Here is a 16,440-nt window from a genome sequence, read left to right on the forward strand (position 1 = left end):
AAATTTTAAATTTATTAAAATTTAAAAATTTAAATACTAAATTTTAAAAATTTAATTATTAAAATTTTAAATTTTAAAATTTAAAAATTTAAATACTAAATTTTATAAATTTAATTATTAAAATTTTAAATTTTAAAATTTAAAAATTTAAATTTTAAAATTTAAAAATTTAAATACTAAATTTTAAAAATTTAATTATTAAAATTTTAAATTTTAAAATTTAAAAATTTAAATACTAAATCTTAAAAATTTAATTATTAAAATTTTAAATTTTAATGTTTAAAAATTTAAATACTAAATTTTAAAAATTTAATTATTAAAATTTTAAATTTTAAAATTTAAAAATTTAAAAACTAAATTTTAAAAATATAATTATTAAAATTTTAAATTTTAAAACTTAAAAATTTAAATTTTAAAAATTAAAAATTTAAATACTAAATTTTAAAAATTTAATTATTAAAATTTTAAATTTTAAAATTTAAAAATTTAAATACTAAATTTTAAAAATTTAATTATTAAAATTTTAAATTTTAAAATTTAAAAATTTAAATACTAAATTTTAAAAATTTAATTATTAAAATTTTAAATTTTAAAATTTAAAAATTTAAATACTAAATTTTATAAATTTAATTATTAAAATTTTAAATTTTAAAATTTAAAAATTTAAATTTTAAAATTTAAAAATTTAAATACTAAATTTTAAAAATTTGATTATTAAAATTTTAAATTTTAAAATTTAAAAATTTATATACTAAATTTTAAAAATTTAATTATTAAAATTTTAAATTTTAAAAATTTAAATTTAAAAATTTAAAAATTTAAATACTAAATTTTAAAAATTTAATTTTTAAAATTTTAAATTTTAAAATTTAAAAATTTAAATTTTAAAACTTAAAAATTTAAATACTAAATTTTATAAATTTAGTTATTAAAATTTTAAATTTTAAAATTTAAAAATTTAAATTTTAAAATTTATAAATTTAAAAACTAAATTTTAAAAATTTAATTATTAAAATTTTAAATTTTAAAATTTAAAATTTTAAATTTTAAAATTTAAAAATTTAAATACTAAATTTTAAACATTAGTTATTAAAATTTTAAATTTTAAAATTTAAATACTTAATTTTAAAAATTTAATTATTAAAATTTTAAATTTTAATATTTAAAAATTTAAAATTTAAAATTTAAAAATTTAAATACTAAATTTTAAAAATTTAATTATTAAAATTTTAAATTTTAAAATTTAAAAATTTTAATACTAAATCTTAAAAATTTAATTATTAAAATTTTAAATTTTAATGTTTAAAAATTTAAATACTAAATTTTATAAATTTAATTATTAAAATTTTAAATTTTAAAATTTAAAAATTTAAAAACTAAATTTTAAAAATATAATTATTAAAATTTTAAATTTTAAAACTTAAAAATTTAAATTTTAAAAATTAAAAATTTAAATACTAAATTTTAAAAATTTAATTATTAAAATTTTAAATTTTAAAATTTAAAAATTTAAATACTAAATTTTAAAAATTTAATTATTAAAATTTTAAATTTTAAAATTTAAAAATTTAAATACCAAATTTTAAAGATTTAGTTATTAAAATTTTAAATTTTAAAATTTAAAAATTTAAATTTTAAAATTTAAAAATTTAAATACTAAATTTTAAAATTTAAAAATTTAAATACTAAATTTTAAAAATTTAATTATTAAAATTTTAAATTTTCAAATTTAAAAATTTAAATACTAAATTTTAAAAATTTAATTATTAAAATTTTAAATTTTAAAATTTAAAAATTTAAATACTAAATTTTATAAATTTAATTATTAAAATTTTAAATTTTAAAATTTAAAAATTTAAATTTTAAAATTTAAAAATTTAAATACTAAATTTTAAAAATTTGATTATTAAAATTTTAAATTTTAAAATTTAAATATTTATATACTAAATTTTAAAAATTTAATTATTAAAATTTTTTAATTTTAAAAATTTAAATTTAAAAATTTAAAAATTTAAATACTAAATTTTAAAAATTTAATTTTTAAAATTTTAAATTTTAAAATTTAAAAATTTAAATTTTAAAACTTAAAAATTTAAATACTAAATTTTATAAATTTAGTTATTAAAATTTTAAATTTTAAAATTTAAAAATTTAAATTTAAAAATTTATAAATTTAAATACTAAATTTTAAAAATTTAATTATTAAAATTTTAAAATTTAAAATTTTAAATTTTAAAATTTAAAAATTTAAATACTAAATTTTAAACATTTAATTATTAAAATTTTAAATTTTAAAATTTTAAAATTTAAATACTAAATTTTAAAAATTTAATTATTAAAATTTTAAATTTTAATATTTAAAAATTTAAATTTTAAAATTTAAAAATTTAAATACTAAATTTTAAAAATTTAATTATTAAAATTTTAAATTTTAAAATTTAAAAATTTAAATACTAAATCTTAAAAATTTAATTATTAAAATTTTAAATTTTAATGTTTAAAAATTTAAATACTAAATTTTAAAAATTTAATTATTAAAATTTTAAATTTTAAAATTTAAAAATTTAAAAACTAAATTTTAAAAATATAATTATTAAAATTTTAAATTTTAAAACTTAAAAATTTAAATTTTAAAAATTAAAAATTTAAATACTAAATTTTAAAAATTTAATTATTAAAATTTTAAATTTTAAAATTTAAAAATTTAAATACTAAATTTTAAAAATTTAATTATTAAAATTTTAAATTTTAAAATTTAAAAATTTAAATACTAAATTTTAAAATTTAAAAATTTAAATACTAAATTTTAAAAATTTAATTATTAAAATTTTAAATTTTCAAATTTAAAAATTTAAATACTAAATTTTAAAAATTTAATTATTAAAATTTTAAATATTAAAATTTAAAAATTTAAATACTAAATTATAAAAATTTAATTATTAAAATTTTAAATTTTAAAATTTAAAAATTTAAATTTTAAAATTTAAAAATTTAAATACTAAATTTTAAAAATTTGATTATTAAAATTTTAAATTTTAAAATTTAAAAATTTATATACTAAATTTTAAAAATTTAATTATTAAAATTTTAAATTTTAAAATTTAAAAATTTAAAAATTTAAATTTAAAAATTTAAATACTAAATTTTAAAAATTTAATTATTAAAATTTTAAATTTTAAAATTTAAAAATTTAAATACTAAATTTTAAAAATTTAATTATTAAAATTTTAAATTTTAAAATTTAAAAATTTAAATACTAAATTTTATAAATTTAATTATTAAAATTTTAAATTTTAAAAATTTGATTATTAAAATTTTAAATTTTAAAATTTAAAAATTTATATACTAAATTTTAAAAATTTAATTATTAAAACTTTAAATTTAAAATTTTAAAAATTTGTATACAAAATTTTAAAAATATAATAATTAAACCTTTAAATTTTAAAATTAAAAATTTAAATAATAAATTTTAAATATTTAATTATTAAAAATTTAAATTTTAAAATTTAAAAATTTAAATACTAAATTTTTAAAATTTTATTATTCAAAATTTATATTTTAAAATTTAAAAATTTAAATAATAAATTTTTAAAATTTAAATATTAAATTTTAAAAATTTAAATATGAATTTATTAAATTTAAATAATAAATTTTAAGAATTTAAATATTAAATTTTATAAATTTAAATATTAAATTTTAAAAATTTAAATATTTAAATATTAAATTTTTAAAAATTAATTATTAATACTTAAATTTTAAAATTAAAAAATTTAAATAATATATTTTAAAAATTTAAATATTAAATTTTAAAAATTTAAAAATTATATATTTAATTATTAAATCTTTAAATTTAAAATTTTAAAAATTTAATTATTTAATCTTTAAATTTAAAATTTTAAATATTTAATTATTTTAAATATTTAATTATTAAATTTTAAAAATTTAAATAATAAATTTTAAAAATTTAATTATTAAAACTTTAAATTTAAAATTTTAAAAATTTAATTATTTAATCTTTAAATTTAAAATTTTAAATATTTAATTATTAAAACTTTAAATTTTAAAATTTAAAAATTTAAATAATAAATTTTTAAAATATAAATATTAAATTTTAAAAACTGAAACATTCAACTTTAAAAATTTAAATATTAAATTTAAAATGTTTAAATATTAAATTTTTAAAAATTAATTATTAAAACTTTAATTTTAAAATTAAAAAAATTAAATAATAAATTTTTAAAATTTAAATAATAAATTTTAAAAATTTAAATATTTAAAATTTAAATTTAAAATCTTAAAAATTTAAATACTAAATTTTAAAATTTTAATTATTAAAACTTTAAATTTTAAAATTTAAAAATTTAAATACTAAATTTTAAAAATTTAATTATTAAAACTTTAAATTTTAAAATTTAAATTTTAAAATAATAAATTTTAAAAATTTAATTAATAAAAATTTAAATTTTAAAATTTAAATATTTAAATACTAAATTTTAAAAATTTAAATATTAAATTTTATAAATTTAAATAATAAATTTTAAAAATTTAAATATAAAATTTTAAAAAATTAAATATTATATTTTATAAATTTAAATAATAAATTTAAAAATTTAATTATTAAATTTTAAAAATTTAAATTTTTAAAATTTTAAATGTTTAAATATTAAATTCTTAAAAATTAATGATTAAAACTTTAATTTTAAAATTAAAAAATTTAAATAACACATTTTAAAAATTTAAATATTAAATTTTAAAAATTTAAATAATAAATTTTAAAAATTTAAAAATTAAATTTTAAAGATTTAAATATTAAATTTTAAAAATTTAAATATTAAATTTTAAAAATTTTAATATTAAATTTTAAAAATTTAAGTATTAAATTTTAAAAATTTAAATATTAAATTTTAAAAATTTAAATATTTAAAGTTTAAATTTATAATTTTAAATATTTATATATTAAATTTTTAAAAATTAATTATTAATACTTAAATTTTAAAATTAAAAATTTTAAATAATAAATTAATTTAAATACTAAATTTTAAAAATTTTACTAATAAAACTTTAAATTGAATGATAAATTTTTAAAATTTAAATATTAAATTTTAAAAATTGAAACATTCTACTTTAAAAATGTATATATTAAATTTTAAAAATTTAAATATTAAATTTCAAAAATTTAAATAATAAATTTTAAAAATTTAAATATTAAATTTTATAAATTTAAATATTAAATTTTAAAAATTTAAATATTTAAATATTAAATTTTTAAAAATTAATTATTAATACTTAAATTTTAAAATTAAAAAATTTAAATAATATATTTTAAAAATTTAAATATTAAATTTTAAAAATTTAAATAATAAATTTTAAAAATTTAATTATTAAAACTTTAAATTTAAAATTTTAAAAATTTAATTATTAATAATTTAAATTTTAAATTTTAAAAATTTAAATACTAAATTTTAAAAATTTAATTATTAAAACTTTAAATTTAAAATTTTAAAAATTTAATTATTAAAACTTTAAATTTTAAATTTTAAAAATTTAAATACTAAATTTTAAAAATTTTATTATTCAAAATTTATATTTTAAAATTTAAAAATTTAAATAATAGATTTTTAAAATATAAATATTAAATTTTAAAAACTGAAATATTCAACTTTAAAAATTTAAATATTAAATTTTATAAATTTAAATATTAAATTTTAAAAGTTTAAATATTAAATTTTAAAATTTTAAATACTTAAAATTTTAAATGTCTAAATATTAAATTTTTAAAAATTAATTATTAAAAAATTAAAAAATTTAAATAACACATTTTAAAAATTTAAATATTAAATTTTAAAAATTTAAATATTTAAATATTAAATTTTTAAAAATTAATTATTAATACTTAAATTTTAAAATTAAAAAATTTAAATAGTATATTTTAAAAATTTAAATATTAAATTTTAAAAATTTAAATAATAAATTTTAAAAATTTAATTATTAAATCTTTAAATTTAAAATTTTAAAAATTTAATTATTAAAACTTTAAATTTTAAATTTTAAAAATTTAAATACTAAATTTTAAAAATTTAATTATTAAACCTTTAAATTTTAAAATTTAAAAATTTAAATAATAAATTTTTAAAATTTAAATATTAAACTTTAAAAATTTAAATATTAAATTTTAAAAATTTAAATATTTAATTTTAAAAATTTAAATATTAAATTTTAAAAATTTAAATATTAAATTTTAAAAATTTAAATATTAAATTTTAAAAATTTAAGTATTAAATTTTAAATGTTTAAATATTAAATATTTAAAATTTAATTATTAAAACTTAAATTTTTAATTAAAAAATTTAAATAATAAATTTTAAAATTTAAGTATTAAATTTTAAAAATTTAAATATTTAAAATTTAAATTTAAAATTTTAAAAATTTAAATACTAAATTTTAAAATTTTAATTATTAAAACTTTAAATTTTAAAATTTAAAAATTTAAATACTAAATTTTAAAAATGTAAATATTTAATTTTATAAATTTAAATAATAAAATTTAAAAATTTAAATATTAAATTTTAAAAATTTAAATATTTAAAATTTTAAATGTTTAAATATTAAATTCTTAAAAATTAATTATTAAAAAATTAAATAATTTAAATAACCCATATTAAAAATTTAAATATTAAATTTTAAAAATTTAAAATATAAATTTTAACAATATAAATATAAAATTTTAAAAATTTAAATATTTAAAATTTTAAATGTTTAAATATTAAATTCTTAAAAATTAATTATTAAAAAATTAAAAAAATTAAATAACACATTTTAAAAATTTAAATATTAAATTTTAAAAATTTAAATATTTAAATATTAAATTTTTAAAAATTAATTATTAATAATTAAATTTTAAAATTAAAAAGCTTAAATAATATATTTTAACAATTTAAATATTAAATTTTAAAAATTTAAATAATAAATTTTAAAAATTTAATTATTAAAACTTTAAATTTAAAATTTTAAAAATTTAATTATTTAATCTTTAAATTTAAAATTTTAAATATTTAATTATTAAAACTTTAAATTTTAAAATTTAAAAATTTAAATAATAAATTTGTAAAATATAAATATTAAATTTTAAAAACTGAAACATTCAACTTTAAAAATTTAAATATTAAATTTAAAATGTTTAAATATTAAATTTTTAAAAATTAATTATTTAAACTTTAATTTTAAAATTAAAAAAATTAAATAATAAATTTTTAAAATTTAAATAATAAATTTTAAAAATTTAAATATTTAAAATTTAAATTTAAAATCTTAAAAATTTAAATACTAAATTTTAAAATTTTAATTATTAAAACTTTAAATTTTAAAATTTAAAAATTTAAATACTAAATTTTAAAAATTTAATTATTAAAACTTTAAATTTTAAAATTTAAATTTTAAAATAATAAATTTTAAACATTTAATTAATAAAAATTTAAATTTTAAAATTTAAATATTTAAATACTAAATTTTAAAAATTTAAATATTAAATTTTATAAATTTAAATAATAAATTTTAAAAATTTAAATATAAAATTTTAAAAAATTAAATATTATATTTTATAAATTTAAATAATAAATTTAAAAATTTAATTATTAAATTTTAAAAATTTAAATTTTTAAAATTTTAAATGTTTAAATATTAAATTCTTAAAAATTAATGATTAAAACTTATATTTTAAAATTAAAAAATTTAAATAACACATTTTAAAAATTTAAATATTAAATTTTAAAAATTTAAATAATAAATTTTAAAAATTTAAAAATTAAATTTTAAAGATTTAAATATTAAATTTTAAAAATTTAAATATTAAATTTTAAAAATTTTAATATTAAATTTTAAAAATTTAAGTATTAAATTTTAAAAATTTAAATATTAAATTTTAAAAATTTAAATATTTAAAGTTTAAATTTATAATTTTAAATATTTATATATTAAATTTTTAAAAATTAATTATTAATACTTAAATTTTAAAATTAAAAATTTTAAATAATAAATTAATTTAAATACTAAATTTTAAAAATTTTACTAATAAAACTTTAAATTGAATGATAAATTTTTAAAATTTAAATATTAAATTTTAAAAATTGAAACATTCTACTTTAAAAATGTATATATTAAATTTTAAAAATTTAAATATTAAATTTCAAAAATTTAAATAATAAATTTTAAAAATTTAAATATTAAATTTTATAAATTTAAATATTAAATTTTAAAAATTTAAATATTTAAATTTTAAATTTTTAAAAATTAATTATTAATACTTAAATTTTAAAATTAAAAAATTTAAATAATATATTTTAAAAATTTAAATATTAAATTTTAAAAATTTAAATAATAAATTTTAAAAATTTAATTATTAAAACTTTAAATTTAAAATTTTAAAAATTTAATTATTAATACTTTAAATTTTAAATTTTAAAAATTTAAATACTAAATTTTAAAAATTTAATTATTAAAACTTTAAATTTAAAATTTTAAAAATTTAATTATTAAAACTTTAAATTTTAAATTTTAAAAATTTAAATACTAAATTTTAAAAATTTTATTATTCAAAATTTATATTTTAAAATTTAAAAATTTAAATAATAGATTTTTAAAATATAAATATTAAATTTTAAAAACTGAAATATTCAACTTTAAAAATTTAAATATTAAATTTTATAAATTTAAATATTAAATTTTAAAAGTTTAAATATTAAATTTTAAAATTTTAAATACTTAAAATTTTAAATGTCTAAATATTAAATTTTTAAAAATTAATTATTAAAAAATTAAAAAATTTAAATAACACATTTTAAAAATTTAAATATTAAATTTTAAAAATTTAAATAATAAATTTTAAAAATTTAAAAATTAAATTTTAAAGATTTAAATATTAAATTTTAAAAATTTAAATATTAAATTTTAAAAATTTTAATATTAAATTTTAAAAATTTAAGTATTAAATTTTAAAAATTTAAATATTAAATTTTAAAAATTTAAATATTTAAAGTTTAAATTTATAATTTTAAATATTTATATATTAAATTTTTAAAAATTAATTATTAATACTTTAATTTTAAAATTAAAAATTTTAAATAATAAATTAATTTAAATACTAAATTTTAAAAATTTTACTAATAAAACTTTAAATTGAATGATAAATTTTTAAAATTTAAATATTAAATTTTAAAAATTGAAACATTCTACTTTAAAAATGTATATATTAAATTTTAAAAATTTAAATATTAAATTTCAAAAATTTAAATAATAAATTTTAAAAATTTAAATATTAAATTTTATAAATTTAAATATTAAATTTTAAAAATTTAAATATTTAAATATTAAATTTTTAAAAATTAATTATTAATACTTAAATTTTAAAATTAAAAAATTTAAATAATATATTTTAAAAATTTAAATATTAAATTTTAAAAATTTAAATAATAAATTTTAAAAATTTAATTATTAAAACTTTAAATTTAAAATTTTAAAAATTTAATTATTAATACTTTAAATTTTAAATTTTAAAAATTTAAATACTAAATTTTAAAAATTTAATTATTAAAACTTTAAATTTAAAATTTTAAAAATTTAATTATTAAAACTTTAAATTTTAAATTTTAAAAATTTAAATACTAAATTTTAAAAATTTTATTATTCAAAATTTATATTTTAAAATTTAAAAATTTAAATAATAGATTTTTAAAATATAAATATTAAATTTTAAAAACTGAAATATTCAACTTTAAAAATTTAAATATTAAATTTTATAAATTTAAATATTAAATTTTAAAAGTTTAAATATTAAATTTTAAAATTTTAAATACTTAAAATTTTAAATGTCTAAATATTAAATTTTTAAAAATTAATTATTAAAAAATTAAAAAATTTAAATAACACATTTTAAAAATTTAAATATTAAATTTTAAAAATTTAAATATTTAAATATTAAATTTTTAAAAATTAATTATTAATACTTAAATTTTAAAATTAAAAAATTTAAATAGTATATTTTAAAAATTTAAATATTAAATTTTAAAAATTTAAATAATAAATTTTAAAAATTTAATTATTAAATCTTTAAATTTAAAATTTTAAAAATTTAATTATTAAAACTTTAAATTTTAAATTTTAAAAATTTAAATACTAAATTTTAAAAATTTAATTATTAAACCTTTAAATTTTAAAATTTAAAAATTTAAATAATAAATTTTTAAAATTTAAATATTAAACTTTAAAAATTTAAATATTAAATTTTAAAAATTTAAATATTTAATTTTAAAAATTTAAATATTAAATTTTAAAAATTTAAATATTAAATTTTAAAAATTTAAATATTAAATTTTAAAAATTTAAGTATTAAATTTTAAATGTTTAAATATTAAATATTTAAAATTTAATTATTAAAACTTAAATTTTTAATTAAAAAATTTAAATAATAAATTTTAAAATTTAAGTATTAAATTTTAAAAATTTAAATATTTAAAATTTAAATTTAAAATTTTAAAAATTTAAATACTAAATTTTAAAATTTTAATTATTAAAACTTTAAATTTTAAAATTTAAAAATTTAAATACTAAATTTTAAAAATGTAAATATTTAATTTTATAAATTTAAATAATAAAATTTAAAAATTTAAATATTAAATTTTAAAAATTTAAATATTTAAAATTTTAAATGTTTAAATATTAAATTCTTAAAAATTAATTATTAAAAAATTAAATAATTTAAATAACCCATATTAAAAATTTAAATATTAAATTTTAAAAATTTAAAATATAAATTTTAACAATATAAATATAAAATTTTAAAAATTTAAATATTTAAAGTTTTAAATGTTTAAATATTAAATTCTTAAAAATTAATTATTAAAAAATTAAAAAAATTAAATAACACATTTTAAAAATTTAAATATTAAAATTTAAAAATTTAAATATTTAAATATTAAATTTTTAAAAATTAATTATTAATAATTAAATTTTAAAATTAAAAAGCTTAAATAATATATTTTAACAATTTAAATATTAAATTTTAAAAATTTAAATAATAAATTTTAAAAATTTAATTATTAAAACTTTAAATTTTAAAATTTAAAAATTTAAATACTAAATTTTAAAAATTTAATTATTAAAATTTTAAATTTTAAAATTTAAAAATTTAAATAATAAATTTTTAAAATATAAATATTAAATTTTAAAAACTGAAACATTCAACTTTAAAAATTTAAATATTAAATTTAAAATGTTTAAATATTAAATTTTTAAAAATTAATTATTAAAACTTTAATTTTAAAATTAAAAAAATTAAATAATAAATTTTTAAAATTTAAATAATAAATTTTAAAAATTTAAATATTTAAAATTTAAATTTAAAATCTTAAAAATTTAAATACTAAATTTTAAAATTTTAATTATTAAAACTTTAAATTTTAAAATTTAAAAATTTAAATACTAAATTTTAAAAATTTAATTATTAAAACTTTAAATTTTAAAATTTAAATTTTAAAATAATAAATTTTAAAAATTTAATTAATAAAAATTTAAATTTTAAAATTTAAAAATTTAAGTACTAAATTTTAAAAATTTAAATATTAAATTTTATAAATTTTAATAATAAATTTTAAAAATTTAAATATAAAATTTTAAAAATTTAAATATTAAATTTTATAAATTTAAATAATAAATTTAAAAATTTAATTATTAAATTTTAAAAATTTAAATTTTTAAAATTTTAAATGTTTAAATATTAAATTCTTAAAAATTAATGATTAAAACTTAAATTTTAAAATTAAAAAATTTAAATAACACATTTTAAAAATTTAAATATTAAATTTTAAAAATTTAAATAATAAATTTTAAAAATTTAAATATTAAATTTTAAAGATTTAAATATTAAATTTTAAAAATTTAAATATTAAATTTTAAAAATTTAAATATTAAATTTTAAAAATTTAAGTATTAAATTTTAAAAATTTAAATATTAAATTTTAAAAATTTAAATATTTAAAGTTTAAATTTATAATTTTAAATATTTATATATTAAATTTTTAAAAATTAATTATTAATACTTAAATTTTAAAATTAAAAATTTTAAATATTAAATTAATTTAAATACTAAATTTTAAAAATTTTACTAATAAAACTTTAAATTGAATGATAAATTTTTAAAATATAAATATTAAATTTTAAAAATTGAAACATTCTACTTTAAAAATGTATATATTAAATTTTAAAAATTTAAATATTAAATTTCAAAAATTTAAATAATTAATTTTAAAAATTTAAATATTAAATTTTATAAATTTAAATATTAAATTTTAAAAATTTAAATATTTAAATATTAAATTTTTAAAAATTAATTATTAATACTTAAATTTTAAAATTAAAAAATTTAAATAATATATTTTAAAAATTTAAATATTAAATTTTAAAAATTTAAATAATAAATTTTAAAAATTTAATTATTAAAACTTTAAATTTTAAAATTTAAAAATTTAAATACTAAATTTTAAAAATGTAAATATTTAATTTTATAAATTTAAATAATAAAATTTAAAAATTTAAATATTAAATTTTAAAAATTTAAATATTTAAAATTTTAAATGTTTAAATATTAAATTCTTAAAAATTAATTATTAAAAAATTAAATAATTTAAATAACCCATTTTAAAAATTTAAATATTAAATTTTAAAAATTTAAAATATAAATTTTAAAAATATAAATATAAAATTTTAAAAATTTAAATATTTAAAATTTTAAATGTTTAAATATTAAATTCTTAAAAATTAATTATTAAAAAATTAAAAAAATTAAATAACACATTTTAAAAATTTAAATATTAAATTTTAAAAATTTAAATATTTAAATATTAAATTTTTAAAAATTAATTATTAATAATTAAATTTTAAAATTAAAAAGCTTAAATAATATATTTTAAAAATTTAAATATTATATTTTAAAAATTTAAATAATAAATTTTAAAAATTTAATTATTAAAACTTTAAATTTAAAATTTTAAAAATTTAATTATTTAATCTTTAAATTTAAAATTTTAAATATTTAATTAATAAAATTTTAAATTTTAAAATTTAAAAATTTAAATAATAAATTTTTAAAATTTAAATATTAAATTTAATAAATTTAAATATCAAATTTTAAAAATTTAAATATTTAAATATTAAATTTTTAAAAATTAATTATTAATACTTAAATTTTAAAATTAAAAAATTTAAATAATATATTTTATAAATTTAAATATTTAATTTTAAAATTTAAATAAGAAATTTTAAAAATTTAAATATTTAAAATTTAATTTTAAAATTTTAAAAATTTAAATACTAAATTTTAAATATTTAATTATTAAATCTTTAAATTTAAAATTTTAAAAGTTTAATTATTAAATCTTTAAATTTAAAACTTTAAAAATTTAATTATTAAAACTTTAAATTTTAAAATTTAAAAATTTAAATAATAAATTTTAAAAATTTAATTATTAAAAATTTAAATTTTAAAATTTAAAAATTTAAATCATAAATTTTTAAAATTTAAATATTAAATTTAAAATGTTTAAATATTAAATTTTTAAAAATTAATTATTAAAACTTTAATTTTAAAATTAAAAAAATTAAATAATAAATTTTTAAAATTTAAATAATAAATTTTAAAAATTTAAATATTTAAAATTTAAATTTATAATTTTAAAAATTTAAATACTAAATTTTAAAATTTTAATTATTAAAATTTTAAATTTAAAAATTTAAAAATTTAAATACTAAATTTTAAAAATTTAATTATTAAAACTTTAAATTTTAAAATTTAAATTTTTAAATAATAAATTTTAAAAATTTAATTAATAAAAATTTAAATTTTAAAATTTAAAAATTTAAATAGTAAATTTTATAAATTTAAATAATAAATTTTAAAAATTTAATTATTAAATTTTAAAAATTTAAATTTTTAAAATTTTAAATGTTTAAATATTAAATTCTTAAAAATTAATTATTAAAACTTAAATTTTAAAATTAAAAAATTTAAATAACACATTTTATAAAATTTAAATATTAAATTTTAAAAATTTAAATAATAAATTTTAAAAATTTAAATATTAAATTTTATAAATTTAAATAATAAATTTTAAAAATTTAATTATTAAATTTTAAAAATTTAAATTTTTAAAATTTTAAATGTTTAAATATTAAATTCTTAAAAATTAATTATTAAAACTTAAATTTTAAAATTAAAAAATATAAATAACACATTTTAAAAATTTAAATATTAAATTTTAAAAATTTAAATATTAAATTTTAAAAATTTAAATAATAAATTTTAAAAATTTAAATATTTAAAGTTTAAATTTATAATTTTAAATATTTATATATTAAATTTTTAAAAATTAATTATTAATACTTAAATTTTAAAATTAAAAACTATAAATAATAAATTAATTTAAATATTAAATTTTAAAAATTTTACTATTAAAACTTTAAATTGAATGATAAATTTTTAAAATTTAAATATTAAATTTTAAAAATTGAAACATTCAACTTTAAAAATTTAAATAAGAAATTTTAAAAATTTAAATATAAAATTTTAAAAATTTAAATACTAAATTTTAAAAATTTAATTATTAAAAATTTAAATTTTAAAATTTAAAAATTTAAATACTAAATTTTAAAAATTTTATTATTCAAAATTTATATTTTAAAATTTAAAAATTTAAATAATAAATTTTTAAAATTTAAATATTTAATTTTAAAAATTGAAACATTCAACTTTAAAAATTTAAATAAGAAATTCTAAAAATTTAAATATAAAATTTTATAAATTTAAATATTAAATTTTAAATATTTAAATATTAAATTTTAAAAATTTAAATAATAAATATCAAAATTTAAATATTAAATTTTAAAAATTTAAATAATAAATTTTAAAAATTTAATTATTAAAACTTTAAATTTAAAATTTTAAAAATTTGTGTACTAAATTTTAAAAATATAATAATTAAACCTTTAAATTTTAAAATTTAAAAATTTAAATAATAAATTTTAAGTATTTAATTATTAAAAATTTAAATTTAAAAATTTATAAATTTAAATACTAAATTTTAAAAATTTTATTATTCAAAATTTATATTTTAAAATTTAAAAATTTAAATAATAAATTTTTAAAATTTAAATATTTAATTTTAAAAATTTAAATATTTAAATATTAAATTTTTAAAAATTAATTATTAATACTTAAATTTTAAAATTAAAAAATTTAAATAATATATTTTAAAAATTTAAATATTAAATTTTAAAAATTTAAAAATTAAATATTTAATTATTAAATCTTTAAATTTAAAATATTAAAAATTTAATTATTTAATCTTTAAATTTAAAATTTTAATTATATAATTATTAAAACTTTAAATTTTAAAATTTAAAAATTTAAATAATAAATTTTTAAAATATAAATATTAAATTTTAAAAACTGAAACATTCAACTTTAAAAATTTAAATATTAAATTTTAAAAATTTAAATAATAAATTTTTAAAATTTAAATATTAAATTTTATAAATTTAAATATTAAATTTTAAAAATTTAAATATTAAATTTTAAAAATTTAAATATTTAAAATTTTAAATGTTTAAATATTAAATTCTTAAAAATTAATTATTAAAAAATTAAAAAATTTAAATAACACATTTTAAAAATTTAAATATTAAATTTTTAAAAATTAATTATTAATACTTAAATTTTAAAATTAAAAAAATTAAATAATATATTTTAATAATTTAAATATTAAATTTTAAAAATTTAAATAATAAATTTTAAAAATTTAATTATTAAAACTTTAAATTTAAAATTTTAAAAATTTAAATTTTTAAAGTTTTAAATGTTTAAATATTAAATTCTTAAAAATTAATTATTAAAACTTAAATTTTAAAATTAAAAAATATAAATAACACATTTTAAAAATTTAAATATTAAATTTTAAAAATTTAAATAATAAATTTTAAAAATTTAAATATTTAAAGTTTAAATTTATAATTTTAAATATTTATATATTAAATTTTTAAAAATTAATTATTAATACTTAAATTTTAAAATTAAAAACTTTAAATAATAAATTAATTTAAATATTAAATTTTAAAAATTTTACTATTAAAACTTTAAATTGAATGATAAATTTTTAAAATTTAAATATTAAATTTTAAAAATTGAAACATTCAACTTTAAAAATTTAAATAAGAAATTTTAAAAATTTAAATATAAAATTTTAAAAATTTAAATACTAAATTTTAAAAATTTAATTATTAAAAATTTAAATTTTAAAATTTAAAAATTTAAATACTAAATTTTAAAAATTTTATTATTCTAAATTTATATTTTAAAATTTAAAAATTTAAATAATAAATTTTTAAAATTTAAATATT

This window comes from Aethina tumida, chromosome 7 (genome assembly GCF_024364675.1).
Source record: "Aethina tumida isolate Nest 87 chromosome 7, icAetTumi1.1, whole genome shotgun sequence".
NCBI classification, from domain to species: Eukaryota; Metazoa; Arthropoda; class Insecta; order Coleoptera; family Nitidulidae; genus Aethina; species Aethina tumida.